Source organism: Mus musculus, chromosome 9 (assembly GCF_000001635.26).
Source record: "Mus musculus strain C57BL/6J chromosome 9, GRCm38.p6 C57BL/6J".
Taxonomy (NCBI): domain Eukaryota; kingdom Metazoa; phylum Chordata; class Mammalia; order Rodentia; family Muridae; genus Mus; species Mus musculus.
This window is the reverse complement of record NC_000075.6, coordinates 32,022,937-32,037,277: the sequence shown is the minus strand read 5'-3', so window position 1 is coordinate 32,037,277 and position 14,341 is coordinate 32,022,937. Positions and strand designations below refer to the sequence as shown.

The 14,341-nt window shown below is 45.5% G+C and overlaps 1 protein-coding gene across 5 annotated transcripts in view; it reads right to left on the bottom strand.

The window, feature by feature from the left end:
* Positions 1-14,341, bottom strand: part of Arhgap32 (Rho GTPase activating protein 32) — a 251,819-nt gene that overhangs the window by 231,166 nt on the left and 6,312 nt on the right. The window contains exon 1 of one of the 5 annotated variants that reach the window (NM_001370958.1): positions 4,546-4,975. The exons of 2 other annotated variants lie outside the window; for them this stretch is intronic. The gene's annotated coding sequence lies outside the window, so the exon portion shown is untranslated. Of the gene's footprint in view, positions 1-4,545; positions 4,976-14,341 lie in introns of those variants that run through there. 2 more of the 5 variants (XM_030244425.1, XM_030244426.1) reach the window with 2 other exon arrangements.

Genomic DNA, 14,341 nt, shown 5'->3' with positions numbered 1-14,341 from the left:
AATCTGTGCTCAAAACTATTACAGCATTTGACACTAGAATTTACAGCTATCCTGTTCACTTACTGAGTGTTTACTGTTTTCTCAACATTATCAAGATTTGACAGGCATCATTCATTTAATCCCCAGGACAACTTCCTAAAGCAGACAGACAGATAGTGACTATACCATTTCCTAGTTACAATGGAGGCACCCAAATCACCAAGATATGCCAGAATGCAGGACCAAATGTTATAAATATCACAATGAACATTTAAACACAGGTATATCTAGCTCTAAAATAAAATTTAGTGCTGATCCACAAGTCAGAACTTAGGCTGTGACAGAAAACAACACCTGAGCTAATTACAGCAAAAAAAAAAAAAAAAAAAAAAAAAAAAAAAGTCCTAAATCAGGGGCTGACAAACTTTCTCTGCAAAGTGATTAGATGATAAGGACTTTAGGGTTTGCTAGACTCACTGCCTCCAGAAACAATCAGCTCTACTGATGGATGCCAAGTCGGCCATCAACAGCACATAAATAAATGTGACGGTATCTCAGTAAAGCTTTTTCTTAGAGTACTGAGAATCAATCCCAGGGTCTTAGCAAGCTAAGTCAGGGTGCTATAATTGAACCACTGAGTCAAACCCCTAGCTCCCAACAATTTTTTAAATTTTCTACAACAGAGTCACTCCTTGGTCAGCAAGTCCCCTTCTCTTAGCTCTTGAGTCATTCAGGTCTGTAGCCAGCATTGTACCAATCCCAACCTAAATTATGCAGAGGGCAAGAGAGATGACTTGGTCAATAAAGAACTTTCCATGCAAGCGCGAGAAGGACTCAAGTTCAGATCTCCAGAATATACATTAAAAAATCCCTGGGACTCACTGACTGTCAGTCTAGTCAATAGTAAGCTCCAGGACAATTAGAGACCCTCTCTCAAGAAAAATGATGGACAGCTCCTATGAAATGATACCTAAGGCTGACCTCTGCCCACCATACACACAGACACACCTACACAAACATATACATCTATAAATGCATACAAACACAAACTTTGTTTCTTAGAGTGCTAGGGATCAAACCCTGGGCCTTCAACTGCTAGGCAAACACACTATCTTACATATGTAATATCCTTATGGCTTACATACTCTTACTTGTAAAATTCTTGAATATTCCCTGTCTCAAAAAAAAAAATTCTTGAATACTTTGAATACTCTAAAGAAACCCAAAGTCAAGCCAGGCGTGGTGGCGCACACCTTTAATCCCAGCACTCGGGGGCAGAGGCAGGCAGATTTCTGAGTTCGAGGCCAGCCTGATCTACAAAGTGAGCTCCAGGACAGCCAGGGCTACACAGAGAAACCCTGTCTCAAAAAACAAAACAAAACAAAACAAAACAAACAAAAACAAAGTCTCAACTCACTTAACTTTTCTGAGAATAACAAAAAATTCTTAAAAGTCCAAAGATAGTTTTTGCATAAGACTCTCCTCAAAAATATGTATCAGAAGAGCTTAGACCTAGAAGAAATCTAACACTTCCTGTTCTTTATCTATATTGTGTAAATCACTTTTAAAATATTTTTCAAAAGCTAGGGATGGAACTCAAAGATAGAGTGTTTATTTGCCTAGCATGCATTGGATCCCCCGGGTTCAACTCCTTGTACAACAAGAAAAGTCAGATTAATAAAACACTGTGGCAGGCCTCCTTAGCAGGTGAGGAAGAATGGTATTCAACACTGTGTGTATTAACAGTGCTCTCTTCCTCATGACAGCTTTCACAAAGCATTGCCACATGCTTTCTGTCACCTGACCCTTCACAACTGTATAAAGGCAGTACACGCTTTCCCACACATAGTTCATATTCTTAAAAACAAAAATTCTGAAATGACAATTGTGCCCCAGGAAAGTAGGATGCTATTGTGTTGGTCAGTTTTGTTTTGCCAAATTGACATAAAATCACCTGGCAAGAAGGAGTGCCTCTATCGGCTACCCCACGGGCATGTCTGTGAGGCCATTTTCCTAAGTAATGTCTTACAAACAATGCCACCACCAGGCATGTAGTCCTGGTTTGGTTATAAGAAGAAGGACAAGCCACGGGGAACAAGGCAGCAAGCAGCATTCCTCCCACTATCTTCTTCAGTCCCTGCTACCCTGTTCCTGCGATGGCTTCCCTCAGTTTTGGACTATAAGCTGGAAGAAGCCCTTTCCTCTCCAAGTTTATTTTGAGTCATGTTTTATCACAGCAACAGAAAAGTAACTAGAACAGAACTATAGCCATGGCCTATCTTCAAGTCCACTTGCCTCTTGACTGCTTCCATGGATACCAGATTACATGTTCATTGGTTAAACCCTTAAAATTCTCATGGATGCTAGTCTTAGCCTTTAAAGATGCTATGTTTAGTCATTTTCTTTTGCTACTGTCTTATGAAGAAAAACATCTGCTAGTCCCTGACATTTATTAAATTCATCTATAAGAAACAGTGAGTCTATATATACTATGCAGATAATATGCCCAGTCAGTTTAGAAAGAGAATATTCTGATGGAAAACCCATCTGATGGAGATGGAGCTCAGATGGTACAGTGCTGGCCTAGCATGCACAAAGCACCATATAAATGGGGTCTAGTGATCTAAACATTAATCAGAAAGTGGAATCAGAATTTGATGGTTGTCCACTGCTACAGATCAACGTTGAGGCCAAGCTAGAATCTCCAAGACCTTGCCCTAAGAAATGAAGGAAAAAGTCACCCAAAGAGGAAAAGGCAACAATAAAAACATCTTCAATATAAAAGCAAAAGAAACAACGAATTAGAAAGAAGTGGAAACGAATTCGTTGCCATTAACGTCTCAGCCCAACTGTGGCTAAGCTTCTGGTGACTGAAAAATAATGTGGGGTTGGGAAAGGGAAATAAAAGGAACATAACTACTACTGGAACTCAACCCGACATCAAAGGCTCTAATGACAGCTGAGCCTGCCTTGCTGGTTCTTAGCCTCTCCCTCGGAAACAAAACTGTTATATAACTGACCACGGTTCTCCAACTAACACTTCCTCTCTGTCCCACATACGTTGTTGCCCCCACCCCCACCCCGTGTCACCCTGCCCCCATCTCCATGGGCAGGATCATAAGCAATCTAGGCTGCCACCATAGCTCCAGCTGGACAAGCCTCTGTCCAAAGTGCTGCTTTATTCCAGAGACTGCCACACAGAGCACGATAAGAACGGATTAACTGGCTTAAGCACAGTTCCAACCTCACTTCTGGTCCTGAGGAGCAGCTCCACCATAGCTATCTTTAGGATGAATCAGATTCCAGACATCCCTGCTAATGGGAATCACATCACATCAGCATCCCTCATCTTTACAAACAACCCGATGAACAAGAACATTCAGCAAGAGGGTTGAACTCTTGAGGCTGTGCTGTGGCAACTGCTGCTCCTGATGCCTTCCCACTCAAGGCCAAGGAACAAATGTAGACGTCAGTTCATTCAATAATGAAAAAAATGCATTCACCAACCACAAGCATCATTACTCAAAAATATTCCCACAAACCCAGTCACTGAATCAAACTAAGCAGTTTGTGGACTTCAAGGGCCAGTTACGACAAGCACCGTTTGCCTTTTCTTCTTCCAATAGAAACACACAAATAATGGCAGTGTTTACATAAGCAACCAATGTATCAGAAAAGTTCTGCCCATTCAGATGCACTTAAAAGGTCTCAATCTGCGCCAAATAAAACTCTGAAAGAATGGAAAATAAAAGAGATGCTGACAACAGTGCCACGGCCCAGCTATCCATGTAGCATCATGCAGTGCCTCGAGCAGTTTACAGCTTGACTGTAGTTCTGCATACGATCAAGATTATAATTATCCCAATTCTATTTCCTAAAGGATAACTAGGAGACCATCCCAAGCATCCCGAGATGGGCCTCCTCCTCCCACCACTTTCTCTAAGTCTCAACTGCAGGTAAGGATCTAAAGGATCCAGACTAAAGCTAAGAAATCAGGTCTGATTTTCTCCCTCCAGTGTCCTCTACGCCAGGCACGAAACCTTTAACATAAATATTTACTCTAGTCAACAAAATGGGTAACGCAGTACGCGGGAGGTGACGAGGGAAGCCAGGGGGAAGAGAGAGGCACTAAGTCATCACTAATGTCCAACTGAAACAGCAACTTCAACCAATTAGAATAAGAGGAGAAACTCCACTGGAGTCCCAGGGAGCGGAGACCGCTGGCTCCGCTGCCCCTACCCGCGCCGGGGTTCCTCCGGGAGCAGCCGGGTCCCCGTGGAGGGGCGCAGTTGCCGGACTCGGCCTCGGGCGGGAAGCGTCGCAGCAGGCCCGGAGGCCGTCGGAACGCCCAGTTCGCCGAGGGATGCTAGCGAGAGGTGGCGGGCACGCAGTTCTGTCGCCCCGGGAGGCGGGAGAGACCCGAGATGCCCCCAAGAGCATCCTATCGCAACGTGCACGCCCAGAAGCACCGGTGCCGGCCAAGCTAGGAGGCCCCGCAGCCCTGCCCGCCGCGCGGCCCACGTCAGCGGCGCCCCCGGCCAGCCCGCCCGCCCGCCCGCGCCTTACCGAGCCCCGCGGCCCCGCCGCGCCGCCGCGGCGTCGCTTCGCGCCGCTCTCCGCTCCGTGTCTGCCCTCCGCGGGCTGGGCCCGCCGTCCTCGTCCGCCGCCGCCGCGCCTAGCGCCGGGCCGCCCAGGGCCGCCGCGGGGGCTCGGCCGGGCGCCCCCCGCGCCAGCGCCTCATCCCGCCTCGCCGCCCCGTCAGGCGCGGGGGCGCCGGCTGCGGGCCGCGGCCTTGGGTCTGCACCTCAGGCAAGCGGCGCGCTCCCCTTCCGCGGCCGTCACGACCCCCGGGCCGCCGCCGCCGCCGCCGCGCGCTGCAGAGCCCCCTCGCCCGCACGCCTCGGGTCGCCCCCGCCCCGCTGGTCCGCGCCCGCTTGGCCTCCGCCTCCAGCGCTCCGCCTCCTCTGCACCCGCGACGCCCGCAGCGGGAGAAGAGGCGCGCCACCGCGGCCGCGGGCACGAGCACGCGCGAGGAGGGCGCAAGGAGCGCGCGCACGGCCGCCTCGCGCGCATCGAGGCCTCGCCTGCTGTTGTCCCGGGAAAGCATGTGCACGGCGGGGGGCGCGGCTGGGGGCCACTTGGAGAGGAAGAGGGGAGCCGAGTGGCCGCCCTGGGGCTTGCACTTTGGCTGTCCTCCCCTCGGCCTCTGTGTCCTGGTGGGGGGGCAAAGATTCCAGAGCCGCCGCAGGAAAAGGCATCGTCCGAGACTACGGCAGTGGCTTCTCTCCTCCCACTGCTGACCCTACAATCCTGTCCCTGCACCCGGGAGGGAAGGGGTCGTTGCCGCTAGGCAGGAGATCCTCCGCCCGTGCTCTCTGCTTGCTTGGAGGCTAGAATGAACTCGCACCGCTTATATTTTGGAATTGAGGGGCAGGGTGCCTGAGAGTTCCCTCAGTTAGCTTCTTCATCCAGAGTTCTGGACCAGCAAATTCAAAGTGGTGTAGCTGAGGAGAAGGGCAAGAAAGGGTGAAAGAGTAGGGAACTTGAAGGTGCGTGGTAAGAGACGGATACAGAGGGACTCCCTAGGAATCCCCTGACTGGATGCCATTGCCCTTGATTCTTCCATGGTTCTTTTGTTCCGCCTCCGAAGGCTGAACAGCACTTCCACCTGCAACGACCATCAGAATGACAAAATGCAGGAGAGATAGCTGGATAGTCTGATTTTCCTCTACCGCAGCTTCCATCATCCCCCTCTCCCCCTTTTAATCTATATACCTTTTAGTCCTTCTGACTCGTTCCATATCGAAATGTTGGGGGCAAGGGGAGCAGTTAACCTACGTAACTTGCTTTTATGTTTAAGCCTATTAATGCCAAATACTGCATCATCTAATGTCACTGCAGTGATTGGGTCCACTCAGCATTTAGTCATTTCAGTGGGAGTCATTGAATGTAAAACATGGCCTTGACCGCAATTAGCTGAATTTCAAGGGCACACACAAACCAGGATTTTACCACATCCTGGGGAGAAATTAGAGAGTGTACAGTAATGAACATGTATGGTAATTCCATTTTCCTGACAGTGTCAGTAGAACCAACGTTACTTTAGGGTAAATAGCCTACATGTTTTCTAGCATAGAACCAGGAAAGCTGTGGAATGTGAATGGCAGAGACACAGACTAGGATGGGAAACATCAAGAAGCCATGTTTGGTAGATGAACCTCAGCCCTCTACTGGAAGAAGGATCTTAGGGGTCTTCTTGAAGAGAAGGTAAACAAGGAACTCTGAAAACCTGAAATTGAATTTTCTTTCTTTTTACCAAATCCAAACTTCCCCTTTGGGTCCCAGTGAGCAATGTCTACCCGAGGCACAAGAATGAATCCAGTAACTTGTGTTGGTCTGGGGAATGGTGAGCATGAAATGTGACTCTCCTGTGATACCCGAGGCAGTCAAGAGAGGAAGAAGAACTGGGTCACCACAGGAGGCCAGTTTTGCCCAAGGGCATGGTATATTGACTACTCTCAGCTCATATCCTCCGGAGTCCATCTGCATTCCAGTCAGAAAGCCTTCATGTCCTAAAGTCTTACATAAAACCCTGAAATACTGACTGTTTGATGATTAGATGAATCCAGGGTTAGGCTTCGGTGATAGATAAAGGAGATAGGTAGGGTTTAGGAGATAGATAGATAGATAGATAGATAGATAGATAGATAGATAGATATGTATATATAGTGTTTTAAATCCTCTTAAGTCTTTTGGGAACTATATTTTTATTTGTATTTTATCTAGTTTGAAGAAAGAATGGATTCCGGGGTTTCTGAGAGGTACAGGCAAGTCCAGGGATTCTGATCCTCCTTTGTCTGTTGCGAGCCTTGCTCCCTCCCGCTGGAAAGAATCCTCCGAATGACCTCTGTGTCAGTGCTTATCAGTGCTAAGCCTGCGTATTAACCCAAGGCTTGACCACTGGGCAGTTCTGTTCACATCTGACCTTGGTATTCTATATACTTCCAGTAATCAAGTACCTCGGTCTTCCTGATATCCTCAGCGACTAAATTTATAAATCACAAAAATTGCAACATTCCCTAAAAATAAGAATTAAAAAAGAAAAAGAAAAAGTCTATCCAACTATAAAACAAAGCTAAGTGATAGGATTTGCTTTCTATGTGTGACTTGCTTCGGTATTTACAAGGAAAGAGGAATGCACACCCCACCCCAAGCTGTTGGATGCCTCAGGCTGGCCTCCTCGCTCAGCCTTGGCACTGTCATCTTCCAGGAGGTGGCATCTGGGCTCCCTCCCTGCATCTCAGATCTGTTGCATTGCAGTCCTCTCAGGGCTGAGAAGCAGAGTCACAGTGCAGACAAGAAAAGCCAGCCAAAGAGCAGCCTCACAGATGACTGTAACACTTGCCTAACCTTGAGTTGTAGAGAAGGAGAGAAAGGAGCTTATTTAAATCCCAAAACTGAATACTCAACAGCTGGCTTGAGACAAGCAAGTTGTTAAGAGTGGGCCAAGCTTAATAGAGAATTTTCCCAAGCTGACAAATGACATTGCTTTGTGTATTTATTTTTCTGACCAAGAGACCAGCTCCATATTACATTCCCATTCTAAAAGGGGGAGAGCAACAAAGGAAGTTTGGTTGTTGTTGTTGTTGTTGTTGAACACTTGTTATCTTCTGAGCGTGGTGACCCACGCCTTTATAATCACAGCCCTTGGAAGGCAGAGGCCAACAGATCTCTGAGTTTGAAGTCAATCTGGTCTATAGATGGAGTTCCAGGACAGCCAGAGATACACAAAGAACACCCATCTTGAAAAACAAGCAAACAAACAAAAAGATTTGCTAACTGAAGCATTTCTCCTAGCCATTGGGAGACATTTTAAGGACTTACGGTGTCCTCTTCATTGGGGTTTGACAAATCTGGGTGCACTTGAAATGATAAGCTTTTCATCTTCTCACCCATCACTTTTCTCCCACAAAGCGGTTTTTCTTTCTTTTTTAAAACCATGACACCAGCTGCACCTGTCTGCATGTTTGCTTTTGAATCATTCAAGTCCTTTGTCATCCCTCTGTCCTCTAGTAGTCTGAATGTTGACTTCAGAGCTCTGACCTTGGGCTTTTCCTATTCTTTATCTACACTCCCATCCTGGGCAGTCTCCAGCTTCAGGCTTTAAATAGAATTCCATGCATTGACTCTGACCTCTCCCAGAGCTCCAGACTTATATATGCAGCTGACTCCCAGACATCTATGCTTGGATAGTTCAAAATTGATGTATCTGAAACAGAACATTTTTTAAAGACAGGGTCTCTCTGTGTAACTCAAATGCAAACTCATTATGTAACTCAGGCTAGCCTGGAACTCGCTATCCTTCTGCTCCTTGAGTCCTGGGTTTACAGGTATGTGCCACCATGATGTTCAGCTTCTCTCTCTCTCTCTCTCTCTCTCTCTCTCTCTCTCTCTCTCTCTTTCTTTCTCTCCCTCTCTCTGTCTCTGTCTCTCTCTCTGTATGTGTGTGTATCTCTCTGTCTCGTGTGTGTGTGTGTGTGTGTGTGTGTGTGTGTCTGTGTGTGTGTGTGTGTGTGTGTGTGTGTGAAGGCCCAGGGATCAAACCCAAGATCTTACATATCTTACACATACTGCTAGACAAACATTTACTATTACCCAGCTACATTTCCGGTCCTAAAAGAAAATTATAATCTACATAATCCCTTCCTGCTTAGCCATCCACATCCAGGAAGAGTCTTGAGATCGCTCTACCCAGTGAGCTTTCACTCTTTCTTCCCAAGGGCTAGTCTCAATACAGCCAACAGAGTATGCGGTTGTTTGTTTGCTTGTTTGTTTGTTTCCAGACAAGGTTTCTTTGTGTAAGCTTGGTTGTCCTGGTACTAGCTCTGTAGACCAGGCTAGCCACAAACTCACAGAGATTCCCCTGCCGGACTTAAAGGCATGCACCACCACCACCATCAGGCTGAGAATGTCTTTCAAATGGTTAACTTTCCTTGCTTGGAGCCTTCCAGGGCTCCCTGCTTCTAACCACACTACTGGTGAAACCGGAAGCTCTTCCTCCAGCCTTTCCAATCCCTAAGCCCCGCCCACCTATCCATTCTTTACCTTTGTCATTCTCTTGGCACCGACCTCACCTCTGCCTCCCACTATTCCTCAAGGCAGCCTCGTTTTCCTGGCTTTTAAAGTTTCTGTCTCCTCTGGCCTCCCGTCCTTCCTTTCACAAAGCACTCATCACTGTGCCGCTGTTGTGTGAAACCGATACTTTTTTTTTAAATCTCTTTCATTAAAATGTAAGGAGTTCAAGGGCAGCGGCTTTGTTTCTGTACCACTGTGTCCATATTGATAAATGGTACTAACAGGAAACAAGGGAAAAAACTAACTCGCTTATCTATTGTTACTTGTTACTATGTAGGATTGCGAACGGGAACAACTTCAGATTACAAAATTAAATATTTTGCAAAGCAAAGCAAGTATCTGGAGAGTCTTAAAAAATAGTTTAGCAAAGGGAGTGGGGTGTCTTCCTCTGTTTCTTTCCACCTTATTTTTTGAGACAGGGTCTCCTGCTCAACTTGAACCTTACTGTATGGCTAGACTGAACAGACAGCAAACTCCTGGGACCAGCCTGTCTCCAACACTAAGTTTATAGACACATGACGTCATACTTGGCTTTTGTTGGTTTTGTTTCATGTATATGTGTGTATGGTGTATGTGTATGTGTGCTCATGTGTGCACGTATGTGGAGGCTCAAGGTTAATGCTAGGAACCTCCCTCTGTCACACTTTCATGTTGTTCTATGAGGTGAAGTCTCTCAAGCAGATGAAAAGGGCATCTCTACAGGGAGTCTCTCTCACTAGCCAGCTTGCCTCCTGGATCCCCTGCCACCACTCTCAGGAGGACCTGCCATTTAAATGGGTCCTGGGAGTCTGAAGTCTAGTCCTTTGGCTTGTATTGCCAGCACTCTCACTGCTGAGCCGTCTCCCCAGCCCATGCCTAGCTTTTTAACATGGGTGCTGGGGATCTGAAATAAGGTCTTCTTGCTTTTATAGTGAGCACTCTTACCACTGAGCCATCCAGAGTCCCACAATTAGATTTTATTTGTTGAAATTTAAAGACACAGAATTAATTAAAGCCAAATTATAAGCAGTGATTTCTCGTTCCAAATGAAAATGATCATGATATGGAGGAGAAATGCAGAAATTTTTCATTTTGTGTCCTATGCTACCTCATACATTTGTACAAATCACTTAGATTCTCTCGCTCGCTCCATCTGTGAAATGGGCCTGAACATTTTCTTGAGATGACCATCATAATGGTAGAAGAATTCAATAACTGTGAAAATGCTTTGGAAGAAAGAAAATTTGAGAAAAAAACATATTTTTTTAAAACAGAAAGAAAATCTGGAAACAATGACTCTTGTAGTTCTAACTGTTTTTGTCTTATCTGAAGGATAAGGAAGAGGGCTGGAGAGATGTGTCAGCAACTGAGAACACTGGCTACTTTTCAAGAGAATCTGGCCTTGATTAGCAGCACCCATATAGCTGCCTCTAACCATCTGTAACACCAGGTTCAGGAAATCCTCTGCCTCTCCTGGCCTCCTCAGGCACCAGGCAAACATGCAAGACATAGGCATACATGCAGACAAAACACCCCATACACATAAAATAAAGAAATTAAAGTAAAAAGAATAAAGAACATTGAAATAGCTGACTTTATACTCTGTTTTAGAAATCAGCATCTTTAAAGGTATCAGAAAAAAACAAAACAAAACAAAAACCAAAAAAACAATAACAACAACAACAACAACAAAACCAGCTTTCTGAGATAGCTATGTGGTCCATATAATAAAAGGTTAACTAGCCTCCTCTCTATCCCATCCTTCGCTCCCTGTGTGGCCATGTTAAGAGGCATTTTCTGTGATGTCTTTACTTGTCTCAGACTTGCGGGCTTAGGTCATCCTCTTGCCTCAGGCCTCCCTCATAGCTTGGATGACAACTGTGTACCCCCATGCCTGGCTGTTGGAACAATGGAGAGGTGAGGGCTAGTGGAAGTTTGTTAGGCTACAGGGGCCTGCCCTTTGAAGGGATTAAGTTCATTCTCCTAGAACCCTGCTCTCTCAAGAGCAGTTATGACCAAAGAGTTAATGTGATTCCTCTTTGGTCTCTGGCTTCCTTTTTCACTATGTGATCTCTCTTGGTCACATATACTCCAGCCATGGTACTATATGCCATGATGTAACACCATGGCGGTAGAGGGTCTCACCAGAGCTAACTCACACCGTTTAGGAACCCAAGCCCCCAAACTATGAGCTGTATAAACCTGATTTCTTTATAAACTATCCAGCATCAAGTATTTTCTTAGAGCAATGAAAATTGGCTCAAGAGACAGGATGAGGGGGCTGGAGAGATGGCTCAGCAGTTAAGAGCACTGTCTGCTCTTCCGGAGGTCCTGAGTTCAAATTCCAGCAACCACATGGTGGCTCACAACCATCTGTAATGAGATATGACTCCCTCTTCTGGAGTGTCTGAAGACATCTACAGTGTACTTACATATAAGAAATAAATAAATCTTTTATGCCACCTACGTGAGATCCTGTACTCTGTAGAATCAGAATAACAACACATAATTCATTTTGTAGTTAGATGCGATACAGAAAATGAAAGGAATAGCACTGAAATATGCACATTTGTATAATATGTTAATTCTGTTTCTTATCAAGCACAACCAAGTGGAGCTTTGTGCAAAGTTTAATGGACAAAGGCAACTATCACATTTTTGGGATATGAGATTTTGAGAGGCACCAAAATGCCTTGGAGGGAAGCGTAGTACAGAGCTTTTTGTTGCTTGCTTGTTTGTTTGGCTGGTTATTGTTGTTTAAGACAGGATTTCTCCATGTAGCCCTGGCTGTCCTGAAACTCACTGTGTAGACTGGCGTCAAACTGGCTCCTGAGTACTGGGATAGTACTGAGTGTGTTTGAAGCTGTGTACCCCAGCAACCAGGCTGTTTTAGAGGGCATACTTAATTGAGGTGACTTGGGAGAATCTACAACTAAATCCTTTTGGTAGCTGTGACTGTGGTGGGATGCTACTATGAGAAGATACACATGCACGAGCACGTGCACACACACACACACACACACACACACACACACACACACACACACACACTTTTTTACTGTAAACACATTGAATGCGCCATTCCTCCCTCCAAGCTCAGCTCTGCCGCATCAGCACTGGTCTTAGACACGTGGTGATGCTCCCAACCCCAAAGCCTTTTTTATTAGAGCTAAAGAACTGCAGCCAGTGTGGAGGGAAAGCATGGGAAAGTGACTTGGGAAAGTGAAAGATCAAAGAGAGGTCACTCAACCCCAGGCTGCTGCTTTCCCAGGGTGCTCCCAGCAATTCCCCTCCCACGATCTTGTCTTTTATGACTTCCAGTTTCCAGAACTGAAATGCATCAGACCGTCTAAGGCATCTGGGTTTTCCTGCTATATTCAGAATACATGTTGGCTGAGAGTTCACCTATACTTCTCAAACTGAATGCAGGAGATAGGAGGTTTCCCAGGCAACTCAAGAAGAACTGCACTAGATAATTCTATGTGGCATTTTGTTGTTGTTGTTGTTGTTTAAATCACTGTACTTGGCTTAGAAAGTTATTTTGTGTTTAACTTTAAGTACAGATGATCTTGGATATGGTGGGGGCTAGAGGTCATAATATATCAAACAAAACAATAAAACTACCCTATCAAAATATTAGTCCCCTGCTCCCTACTCAATTTTCCCTCTATGAATTTCATGATGAAGACAAACAGCATTACTCCTCTAGTGATAGAAAGGCCAGGCTCCAGCTGAGCTGGCAACACACAGACTCGGCAGCTAACTCCTTCCTTCTCAGGTCATGCTGTAATCGGAAAAAACTGTTTCTCTGTCGTCTTTGATGGATTTTTACAAATAAAAAGCAACAACTCTCTCGCTTAGGGCAACTGGATAGTTTGTAAAATAGTACAACAAAGAGATAGTGTCGAACAGGTGAGAAATTTTATGATTTAGTTGCTTCAGAATGCCTCTCGGGGTAGTATTCAGTAGAAGACCCAATGTTTATTCAAGAATGAGGCATTGTTGACTTTGAGAGAAGTTGAAGCAAAGAGAGATTCATAAAGTCTATATGGTGATCAAGAGCGACATTGGAACTAAGGAGATAGCTCAGTCGGTAAATGTCCTCAGAAGATGATGTTATATACATAGACAACACCAATGGACAAGCTAAGTGGAAGGAAGAAAGCTCACAAGGCCTCGATCCAGACAACTCCAGGCAGCTAAGGAATGCTGAGAGCAGAGTCTCCTCCAGAGAGAGCACACCAACCTCTTATCCAGAACCAAGTGGCCATCCCTAAAAACATGCATATAAGTAGCAGCCTGAGCAGGCTGTACTTATACATTTAAATATATACCTATATATACATACATAGACACACATAATTTTTTTAAAAGGCCATAATTTTGAAAGAGGCGGGGGAAGGCATACATAAGATGTAAGAAAGGAGGTGATATTATAATCTCAAAAAACATATTAAATGATGGAGTACAAATGGTCAATAAATATATGAAAGCAATGTTCAACATTTTTTAGCCATCAGGACTTAAACCAGTCAGGAAGGCAATCATCAAAAAGCCAACAAAAGAGACGGGGCTTGGTGGTGCACACCTTTAATCCCAGCACTCGGGAGGCAGAGACAGGCTGATTTCTGAATTCAAGGCCAGCCTGGTCTACAAAGTGTGTTCCAGGACAGCCAGGGCTATATGGAGAAACCTGTCTCAAAGGAAAAAAAAAAGCCAACAACAAAGGCTGGAGAGCTGGGAGGGAAGGCCTTGTCTACTTCCTTCCCGTGTGAATGTCAATTAGTGTGACCAAGTGAAAACAGCACAGAGGCTCTTCAAACAGCTAATAGTCCCCGCGCTGGGGAGCTGGAGACAGAAGGATCGTGAGTTTGTGGCAAGCCTGGGCTATCCAGCAATTTCCAGGATATCCTTAAATCAGTATTAAGACCCTATCTTAAAATGAAAGAAAAAAGACTAACACTAGAACTGCCGAGCGATCCCGCTGTTCCCCTCCTAGGAACGCTGGGGATCTATCCAACTGAATTCAGGCCAACCTACGACTGACATGCCTTGTACACCATCATCACTGCACGCTATTCACAATGGTAATTGATGTACAAATACCCAACAAATGATTGTGTGGTGAGCGTATAAGGCCAGGGAAGTGGCTCAGCAGGTAAAGGCACTTGCCACCAAGTCTAGTGGCCTGGGTTCAATCTCTAGAACTCATGGTTGAATGTGAAAATTGACTCCCAAAAATTGTCCT